Here is a 10,657-nt window from a genome sequence, read left to right as displayed (position 1 = left end):
GTTAGGTTTGTTTCATTTAAATAAATTAGTGTATATTGTGATTTTAGAAATCCACTCTTTTGGTTTGATTAGCATAGAGAATTTGATGTTTCATTTCTTCTATACATTTACAAATATTAACTGCTACATATATATACTTTTTTTTTTTTTGAAAGCCTATTTAAACTAAAAATGAAAAAATATTGTTTTTTCATATATGCTTATTGTCATTTATTTAATAGTTGTCTAACTGTCACTTGTAATTAGTTAAAGTATTGGCTTATAAACAAGAGTTTCTGGTGAAATTCCCAGTTTAGCCTAGCTATTTTTATTTGCTGTATTTATTCTCTTAAAACTGTACTCCCTACCATATGCTCTAGTGAGTGAAAATTATAAATGATGTAATTTAAAAAATATACTAAACAGGATAATTGTTATACATTAAAATTACTGTTACTTTCTGCCTTAGAAGCAAATATATCCAAATATAATGAATGAAGAATTAGCCAAATAAATATATACTTTTAAATTACTTTACCTTTTCTTCATACCACCTCACAGTTGTAAATCTGCCATGATATTATGAGAGGAAATATTAAAAGAAATATAACAAAACAAAAGTTTGTACTCATAGTACTGAAGCTATTTCAGATTGTAAAAAAAAGATAGTGTAGAAATACAGCTTTTGACAGGTTATCATGAAGGTACAATTTTTTTTTTTTTGTTTACCTTCATTATTATTGGATATTTATTTCAGTTTTGTTTTAAAAGCTCATAATGGTCAGTTATGATTTTAATTTGTAACAATTATCAAATAGAAACAAGTCACCACCCTAACTCTTTAGGTTTACTGAGGAAGCCACTGTTCCACCAGGTTATAACAGCCTTACTAATTGTCAGTGTAGTTTTATAGTACCAATCCAAGGAAGGTGAGAACAAGGGTAAGAAAAGTGGACAAATTAACAGAATGACTGCAGGGTTTCTTTACTATGTAGCCAGAATCATATTTTTATACTAGATCAATATTAGCTTTATTTTTTTCTCACGATTCATTTTTTTTTTAATTGTTTTTTCTTATTTAAAATTTGTAGCTCAAAAAAAAATATTGTGTAAGATTAATTTCATTTACATACTATAAGTTGAATTTTTATTTTATGATTATTTTGACCATATTACTAGAAGTATCTGATTGATAAGTTGTACTGTTATGATACTCAAATGACAAAAAAATGACCTTATAACTTGTGTGAAATAGTAGTTATACTAGTAGTTAGTTAAACTAAACAAAGTTTCTGTGATACTTCCTTAATCCTTATAGTTTATTTATTATGTGCTTTTAAAGTGAATGAGTTAATACTGTGTTTTTTATTAATACATTATTGTTTTGAAGAGTTATAGTTTTAAAAATAAAATTATGTAAGTCCTTGCTTAATGCCATTACTATTAAGATCTCAAGAATATTTTTGCATTGAGCAAAAATTATTCGCCATTAAAAATATTAGATGTTTTGTAATGTTAGACTCAAAAGGTAAATAAATAAAGAAATCTTTATTCTGATCAGAATATCAAATTATAAGATAAAAAAATAATGTGTTTAAAATTAAATTACTCCTCAATTATATATTGTAAACTAATTAATACAAAGATTATTTATGATATTGTTTGAAGACAGGAGATAAAACCTCACTAATAGTATCTACCAACTAACATAAAGTCTGAATTATTGGAACAGTGTTCTAAGTCCAGAGTTACGAGAATGTTTTTCTCTTAGGAATATCAATTTATGGATAATGATCAGTTCCTGCTTTGATCAGATAAAGAAATATCTATCTTATGAAACTCATATATTTCAGGACATATTGATTAGCAACTCATATCCACTAAGATTATTGTCAAATACAATTTGATCTTCTGGGCTTTATTTTGTAAGCAATGTGAAATGTGTCATTAACTTCTAATAAAAGTAAGCATATAATTTACAAGCATATAATATTGAAAGCATGTGCTTGTAATATATATATATATATATATTAGTTCTTTGTCCAAGCAATTTCTCCAATATTTAAAACAGTTGAAATTGATGACATTATTTGTTTTAAAGTTTGCACACTTTTTTCCAATTTAGTGAGTAAATACTGATGTACTTATAAAATAATGTTTTGTAAAAATCCATAATTCACTAACTTATTACTACAGTGTATTAAAACAGAACTCAGGAAAAAACAATAACAAAAATAATTTTAGGCTAATACAGTTATTTTACAGGCTTTTATTTTTTAATCATTCCCATTACTATCCCATTTTCACCCATCCCATTCATTATGCAACATTTAAAAATCCAAGATGCAGGTAACAGATTTACAAGATCTGCTATTTGAAATTTTTTATATTACTAAACATTTTAGGAAAGTAACTAAACAGCAATAAATTCTGAAAGATGAAATTGTATGTTTCTTGTAGCAGTATGTATACATAATGTAATGTTAACAACATTAAGGAAGGACTTACTAGATTTAAAAAATTATGTCTTCTGTTTATTATTGGTGAATTAAATAAGATTCCTGAAATTGTTTTTTAAACATTTAAAATGTTTCGTGATTATTATTATTGTTAATGTAGTTTCATAATTTGTTTCTTATGCAGCTAATTTTTAAGATATATAGAATTTATTACCTTGTTTAACATATTACATTATAATTATTAACCTGTTTATAATTTGTTAAAATCGTTTTTTAATTTATTATTCTTACTGTAAAGTTATTTAAGTACAATAATTTTTCACTTTATACAACTAATGTGTTTCTTTAAAATTCTGACCAAAAAAACTTATATGACTATGAAAATAATAATCGCATTGGGTTTCAGATATGATGGATATTAAACTTTAGTTCCATATATGTAATGTTAATTTTATTTAAGGGATTGTTCAACATTAGAGCACTTTTTGGTGATCTCTTCGTCCCACATGTAAAGAAAATACCAGACCACCATTTGTTTAAAGTAACATGGTCTGGTTTTTAATTATTTTTTATTTCATTATACATTAAAAAAAAGGACAAGGATAATCTGACAAAAGTATTTTATTGGATTAACCAAGTCGATTTGTGTCATGGAATTTGTAATAGTACATAAATTAGGCTCATATGTAAATGCTGTGTCAGAATTAAACTGCTACCAATTTTATTTTTATTCTACATTTCTTTACTAACATTGTGTAATAGTAAATAAATTCAATTAACATTTTCGCATTTGATTAATAATAGCATTAACAAATAATGAACTGTTTTTGGAACTAAATAAATTTAAGTAAAATTCAAGTTTTACTGAAGTATGAATGAATCCATTATTTATTTATAGATGTAATATATTTTGTAATTTGAAGCCAATTCTAAATTGGGCTTTGTATTTACTATTTAGAAGTATTGCCAAGTGCAGCTATTCAAATTGTTAAGTTGGTTTCAACATGTGCATGAACCTTTTTTAATACTGCTGCATCGTTCCTTGGACTTTCTAAGTAACCAATTGTTTGTGAAGCTAATGAGCTTCATAAACAAATGAGTGCTCTTAGAATGTACCAGAAACAGTGTAACATTTTTGATGTTGGTATATACATATCAAGTATTTATTGACCACATACTTTAGTTCATTTTGATTGTTTCACCTGTATTATGTAAACATTTACATAACCCCTTGGTCAGGAAAAAAGTGAAGTGCTCTCCACCCCCTGGGTGCTTACCTGGTTAGCTGAGATATTCACTGTTAGGATGAGAATGGATATGTTGAGAACTCTGTGATGGAGCTGCAGTATGGGAGGATGTAGGCATTGACCTCATTTCTGAAAACAGACAGGCAAAGAAAGATAGAGTATGTTTTCATTAGGAATTTATCAAATTTATGAATTTCTTTTTTGATATATGAGTATCTTGAATTGTAGTGAAGTAACTAGAATATTTTACACCCATGAGAAATATTTCTTACACAAGCCAAGTTTTTTACCATTGTATCACCATATTACTGAGACTCCCTTTGTTATTATTTTTTATTGACTTTGTGATAATGAATGATGCACTGAAAATCCCTTCAATTTAAGTATCACAGTAGTATTATGGGCCAGAAACAAAGTTAATCAGTTTTGCAGATTTGAACCCAGATGCTTGTCATTCTTCATGTGTGAGATGTATGTTATGTTAATTATAGCATATATTTTGAATTGATCTAACCATCGTTTATGTGTTTATTTATTTGTACTTTTATTGTTTCAAATAAAGATTTCACTTTTCTCAAGATAATTGGTTAGGTTAAAGGGTGTGATATCAACCTATGTGGCTAGGAGGTTTTCTACACAGCTTGGTAAATTCTTTAGATTTTTTTGAAACTGTGTTATAACTTTGGCTATATATTTTAGTTTTATCCTAATTTTTTTTCAATAGTTAAAATTGTGAGTTTAGGAAATCAAAATATTATGAAAATAGAAAAAACATGCTCTACATCCTAGAATTTTTAACTTCAAGTCAACTGACAGACTCTTTTATTCACTTTTTCCATGAGTTGTTGCCATGCTGATTAAAAAATATAAATAATTCTGTACATACATTAACTATATAGTTAATATAGTCTGTACATATATTTAACTATATAGTTAATCATCTCTTACTGAAAACATTTTACACAGTATTTCATACTACTAATTAGAAATAAGTATACTACAATATTATAACACATTTAATAAATTAAAGTATAAAACAAATTCTTTGTTTCTGTATTAAAATAATTGTTATATGATTTTACAGCAGAAATGAACACTCATAAAATGAGGCCAATTGCCTTAAGAACAACTGGGTGACTAACCAATAATATGCATAATGACACCAAAATGTGAAGCTCATGAACAGCCTCACCCCTATTCAATGCATAGTACATTGTTTCCCAGGTGTCTTGACAATAATGAATATACTGTAATAAAGGCATTAAGTTTAGCACTTGTAATAAAGTTTGGTTCAATAATTTTCTTTTAATTTAAGGTAAATAATGCATTTTTGTACACAAGAATTGTTTAAAGTGGGGTATTACAGTATTTTATGTTAGTATGAAAACAGAAATCCATTAATACTGTGTATATTAATGTACATTTTTTCCAATTAGATGTATGATTTTTGGCTATATGCTGTGTGTTAATTTAGCATATATTTTAATACATGGTAAATTAGGAGTAGCTTATCAAATCAAATGACTTCTGCAGGGCAAAATAGAACATGATTGAAGCATGTTATTCCTGAAATCTAACCTCCAAAGACATGTTTCTACAGGTCCAATTTTGCTCTTTACGAGTCACTTAGATTTGTGGGGTTGTTAAATAACTAACTCATTTTAAATAATATATTTTATATATTACAATTATAATAGAATTTCAAATAATTATTCATTTTTACAAATATCTGTTACAACGTGTTTTAGTTAAAAATTGATGAATGAATTATTTTTTCCTAAATGATTTAAGTTTTATAAACAAATGTTATTCAGATTGTAAAATATTATAAGCATGTTTTTTATGTTTTATGAGCTTTAAAGTGAATATATAATTTAAATGTGTTGTTAATTGAGATGATTTGTTATGTTGTTGAAAAATACATTTTTTTTTTCAGTAGATCAATAAACCAATGTGTATTGCTTATTTTCTTTGTTGTTATAGTTAAAAAAAGAACAGGATCATACTAACTGAGTATGGGTCCAGAGACAAAACCTTTTTTTTTTAAATTATAAAGTATTTTTTTACAGACTTTTCTTTGAACAACTTTTTGAACAGACATTTCTATTTTTGCGTCGTGTTGGTTTTATAGATAAAATTTGATATTGTTGAGAGTATATGTTTTGGTGTTGGAAGAGTTTATAATGTGTTTGTTTTTTTAATTTTTATGGTTTATTGTTATCCAAAAAGGGAAGGGAGCCTTTACACTCCTCTCGAACTTTGGGTTAAATTCTATTTATTTTTAGTTAAATTCTAGATTTTAACTGTGATATTAGTTGTAAGTTTTTTTTTGTTTAATTTTTTAGACTTGTTTTAGTTTCTTTTATTTTTTTATAAAACCATTCTTATTTCATGCAATGATAATGTAAAAGCATTTTTGCACCCTCTAAAAAAAAAAAGTCTTAAATTTTTTCTTTGCACTTACTTATTGCATAGTAGGTTCTAGGATCCTAGTAAAACTTAGAAGCCCTCTGAACTCTTGCATCCAGTTCATTTTATATTTTTAAAATATGTAACAAAACTGAACAATTAGGGTATATTGTGTTTTTATTAAAAAACTGAAAAATTCAATTAAAATTATCCCCCTTCAAATTTTGTAAACTTAATTTGAGCTATATATATATATATATATATATATATGGAGTGGCTGAATAAGTTTATATTATATAGTTATATATATATATATATATATATATATATATATATATATATATATATATATACATATATATATATATATATGTATATATATATATATATATATATATATATACATATAGTTATAATATAATATATATAACTATATAATATAAACTTATTCAGCCACTCCACAAAATGCAAAATTAAAGAACATTCTTGCCTTACTTTTTTCCCCGTTAAGTGCTTTCAGGCATAAGCCCATCTTCAGTAATGTTTTTTTCTTTATAAATTTTTACATTTACACTATAGATAACATGATATGTTAAAATTTTTTAGAACCAGTGTTTGTTCAGTCAATAAAATAACAATTTTTTTTTTTAAATTTAAACCATTATAATATTAAAAATGACCACCTTGCTATCTATATGTTGTACTGATTAATTTATTTAAAATTCTTTATCAATTTATTAGCAACTTAAATAATATTTAAAAAATGTTAACTTTTTATTATTACTTTCGTGGTCAGTGTTTACTTTTTCAATTATTTCTAAATTATTTTCCAAGCTAGTTATATTATGTTTGTTACTAAATTATTAAATGGTCTGCTGCATACAAGAAACCAATTTCTTTATTTTTAAATGACCCAAAATATTTATTAAATTTATCTTTAAAAGTCTTATTTGTTTTTCTAATATATAATTTTTCACAAATATTGCATTTTATTTTATAAATACCCGAAGAATCGTATTTATAAAATATTATTTTATTATTGTCATATTTTAAATGTTTTATTACATGATTAGCAAGTTTATATTCTTTTATTATAAGCATTAATTAAGTTTCTATAATTTTATTTGTGTAGGAATAATCTGTATAAATATTTTCATTGTTTTCATTTTCTTTTATAGGTGTTAATGTAATGTTTATGTTATTGAAGTATTTGGAATATAATTTTTTATATATATTATCAATCAATGAGATTTCATATACATTTTTTATAGCTAAAAATGTATTATTATTTATTGAATAATAAAAAAAATGTAGCTATAAAAAATGGATATACCTCATTGATCTATTATATATAATAAAATAATTAAAATATGATAATTATAAATTAGTAAAAAATAAATACAATTCTTCTGGTATTTATAAAATAAAAAGTAATAATTGTGAAAAAATATATATTGGAAAAACAAATAGAAATTATAAAGATAGATTTAATAAACATTTTGGGTCATTTAAAAATAAAAACTATAACTAGCTTGGAATATAATTTAGAAATAATTGAAAAAGTAAATATTGAATATGAAAGTTATATTAATATATATAAATAAGTTATATATAATAATGGTTATATTAAAAGTTAAAAATTTTTGAAAGATTTTATATATATAAATATAAATGTAAATTTGGCCTCATGAACTGCAGACAGAATATGATGGGTACATTCTTATAAATATTATTTAAGTTTGTAATAAATTGATAAGGAATTTTAAATAAATTAGATAATCAGTACAGTACTGTATTAACATATAGATAGCAGGGTGAAGGAAATTTTAATATTATAATGGTTTAAATTAAAAAAAAAATGTTTGTTCTAAATCATTTTAACGTATCATGTTATCTATAGTGTAAATGTAAAATGTTTCTTGCAAGCATATATAAATTGGGTCTACATCATGTACCAAGGGTTGGAGCTCATGGGTGTTTGACAAACATTCATTAACGTTCCACTGAAGAATCAATTTGCTAATATTTAATTAATTTATTTATTGTTTGGGTTTGCCTTTTGGCCACCTTTTTCTCCTCCTCTTTTCTATTCTACAAACAGCTTCATATTCGTTCAAAATGTTGTTGCTTGTATAGCTACCAGCCTCCAAATCGGAGACCATTGAAGCCATGGATGACGATGGATATGGATCAGCGCTTGGTTTAGGCGGCAATTGAGTGGCAGGAACCTGGGAGACCCCTGACATAGGAGCTGTACCAGTCACCGCCCCTGGAAGGGGTGACAGAACCCCCCCCCCCCATGTGGTTTTTGGTGCCCTCTGTAGCTTGGAGGCCACCTCGGCTGCAGGAGGCTTGGGACCCTCCATAACAGACTGCGAAGCAGTCACTTTCTTACCACCATCATTCAATATTTCACGCAAACGAATGTGGCCCTTTGGCTTGACATCTGTTTTCTTCTGATCAAGAGCACTTTTGTTTTTCATCGAGATCTCATCAGGAGGCTGTATTGTTATCGATGGCTTTACAGTTTCTTTAAAACTAAAAGGCTTCATTTTGTTTTCTATTATCCTTTCAGTCATACTAGCCAAAGTTTGCTAAGAAGCTGATTTTCACCGGTGGTAGCTGGAGCAGGAGCAGGAACAGCAGCTGGAGCCTGAGTATAAGTTGTTGCTTTAGGCTTGCGGGCATTTACAATTCTCTTTGCTACAAGGTTTCAAGGTAGCTGATTTTCTGCAGGGGTTTTACTTCCTGCACAGCTACTTCATCTTTGTAAACAGGGCAGTTTTGGGATCTGTACGAATGCTGTCCTTTACAATTTACTCATGAAGGAGGATATTTACATGGCTCCCCTTCATGAACCTCTGCCACACATGCATATTTACGGTCTCTCGCATCTGGCAGCAGTGTGGCCAAAATGTTGATACTTGAAGCACCTCATTGGTTGTGGTACAAATTCCCACACATCCAAATGGTGAATTCCTGCATGAACTTTCTATGGCAGGGTTGGTAGATTAAAATGAGATCAAGAGAAGCAGAAGGTAGAACTTCGTCGTTTCTTCTCATGTTCAACCTGTGGCATTCTATCACTCCTTGTCGTGTCAATTTCTCAAATATTTTCTGCTCTGTGTATTGCAGAAGATCCCAACAGACCACAACACCCTTTGAAGTATTGAGTGTGCCATGCAGATTGACATGCACAGCAAAATAGCCAATACTCTTGAGCCCTAGGATCTTCTGTAACTGTGCATCATTAGCAGTCTCCACATGAAGTCCATTATAAGTTTTTCTGATTTCCTTAATTGGGCCTCCAGCACATTTTTTTTTCGAGCAATAAGAAAAGGGCTTACCCTCAAGAAATTTCCATCATCTTCCGTAATTACCAAATACTTTGGTTTTGGTGTATTACTCTTGAGAAAAGCTCTTTGCAAGTTCTTAGCTTCATTTTCTAGCCATCTTGACTCAGCACTCTCTCCATTTTGCTTAAGGTGGTTCTAAACGAGGGTGCTTCCATGAGCCCTCTACTATATTTAATGTTTGTTCAAATTGCATGATATTCTATCCGTTCTGTAGCAAGGCTAGCCGCCAGGGTACACCCCCATCTTCAGGGCTACCAACCCTGGAGGTCCAGTACAGTACTCTGGTGGAATCGGCATATGTCTAGGCAGAGAGTGGATGCAGAGTCTCTCCACTGAAGTTTTCAGGGCTCCCATGTGCCAATATACATGGGCACCTTAACTACATGCATGCCATCCATCGGAAGGGCCTCTGTTACACCTGCTGCAATCACATCGACCCTGGCCACCACCTCACCAGCTCTAAAAGTGTTGTGAATCCATATCCAATTAATACAGTTTTTCATATCTGCAGGTGGCCGAAACTGCAGTCTTTATGTTAATGGCCTGTAGGTGGAATTAGGCCGAAAAAAATTCAATCTCCGAGGAAAAAACTCTGAGCCTCATTAGCCAGCATTACAAATAGTAGATATATATTGCTGTTTCCGCCCTGGACGTGGAACGTAGATATTACGTTCCAAATGTGGGGATTATCCACCTCAGGGTTTGTTTTATATTATTCTGTTTTATTTTACAGTTATAAGAGAATAGATTCTGCTACAAAATGAAAGGCATCATTTTATTTTAAACTTCACCACATTAAATTTTATTATTTGTTCTATGCCAGTAGGCAACCCTGTCAATATCACTCTGTCACTTCATAGAATCATATGTAGATTGTACTTAGTGAAAAAGTTTTACAATATCTGCTAACATCTATCTGATTAGGTTTACAGAATCAGGCAGCATCCAAAATACTAAAAAGGCCATAATACTCAAAGGAAAATCTGGAATAAATATTTTGGCAAGATATCACAATATAAACCCAAGCAGATATCTTGGCAAAAACATTTAAAAATGATTTTAGTAGGCTAAAATTTAAAAGCTGGATTGCTGCTATAGCTGATGTCAATTTTACCAACATAATTTCAGAATTTTTAACTTGCCTTTAATTTTTTTCCACTATCATTTAAACAAGAATAAACTTCTGTGGTTTTGAACTACATCAAAA

Source organism: Lycorma delicatula, chromosome 3, assembly GCF_047948215.1.
Source record: "Lycorma delicatula isolate Av1 chromosome 3, ASM4794821v1, whole genome shotgun sequence".
In the NCBI taxonomy this organism is placed as follows: domain Eukaryota; kingdom Metazoa; phylum Arthropoda; class Insecta; order Hemiptera; family Fulgoridae; genus Lycorma; species Lycorma delicatula.
The sequence above is the reverse complement of the archived record's forward strand: the minus strand, read 5'-3'. Positions refer to the sequence as shown.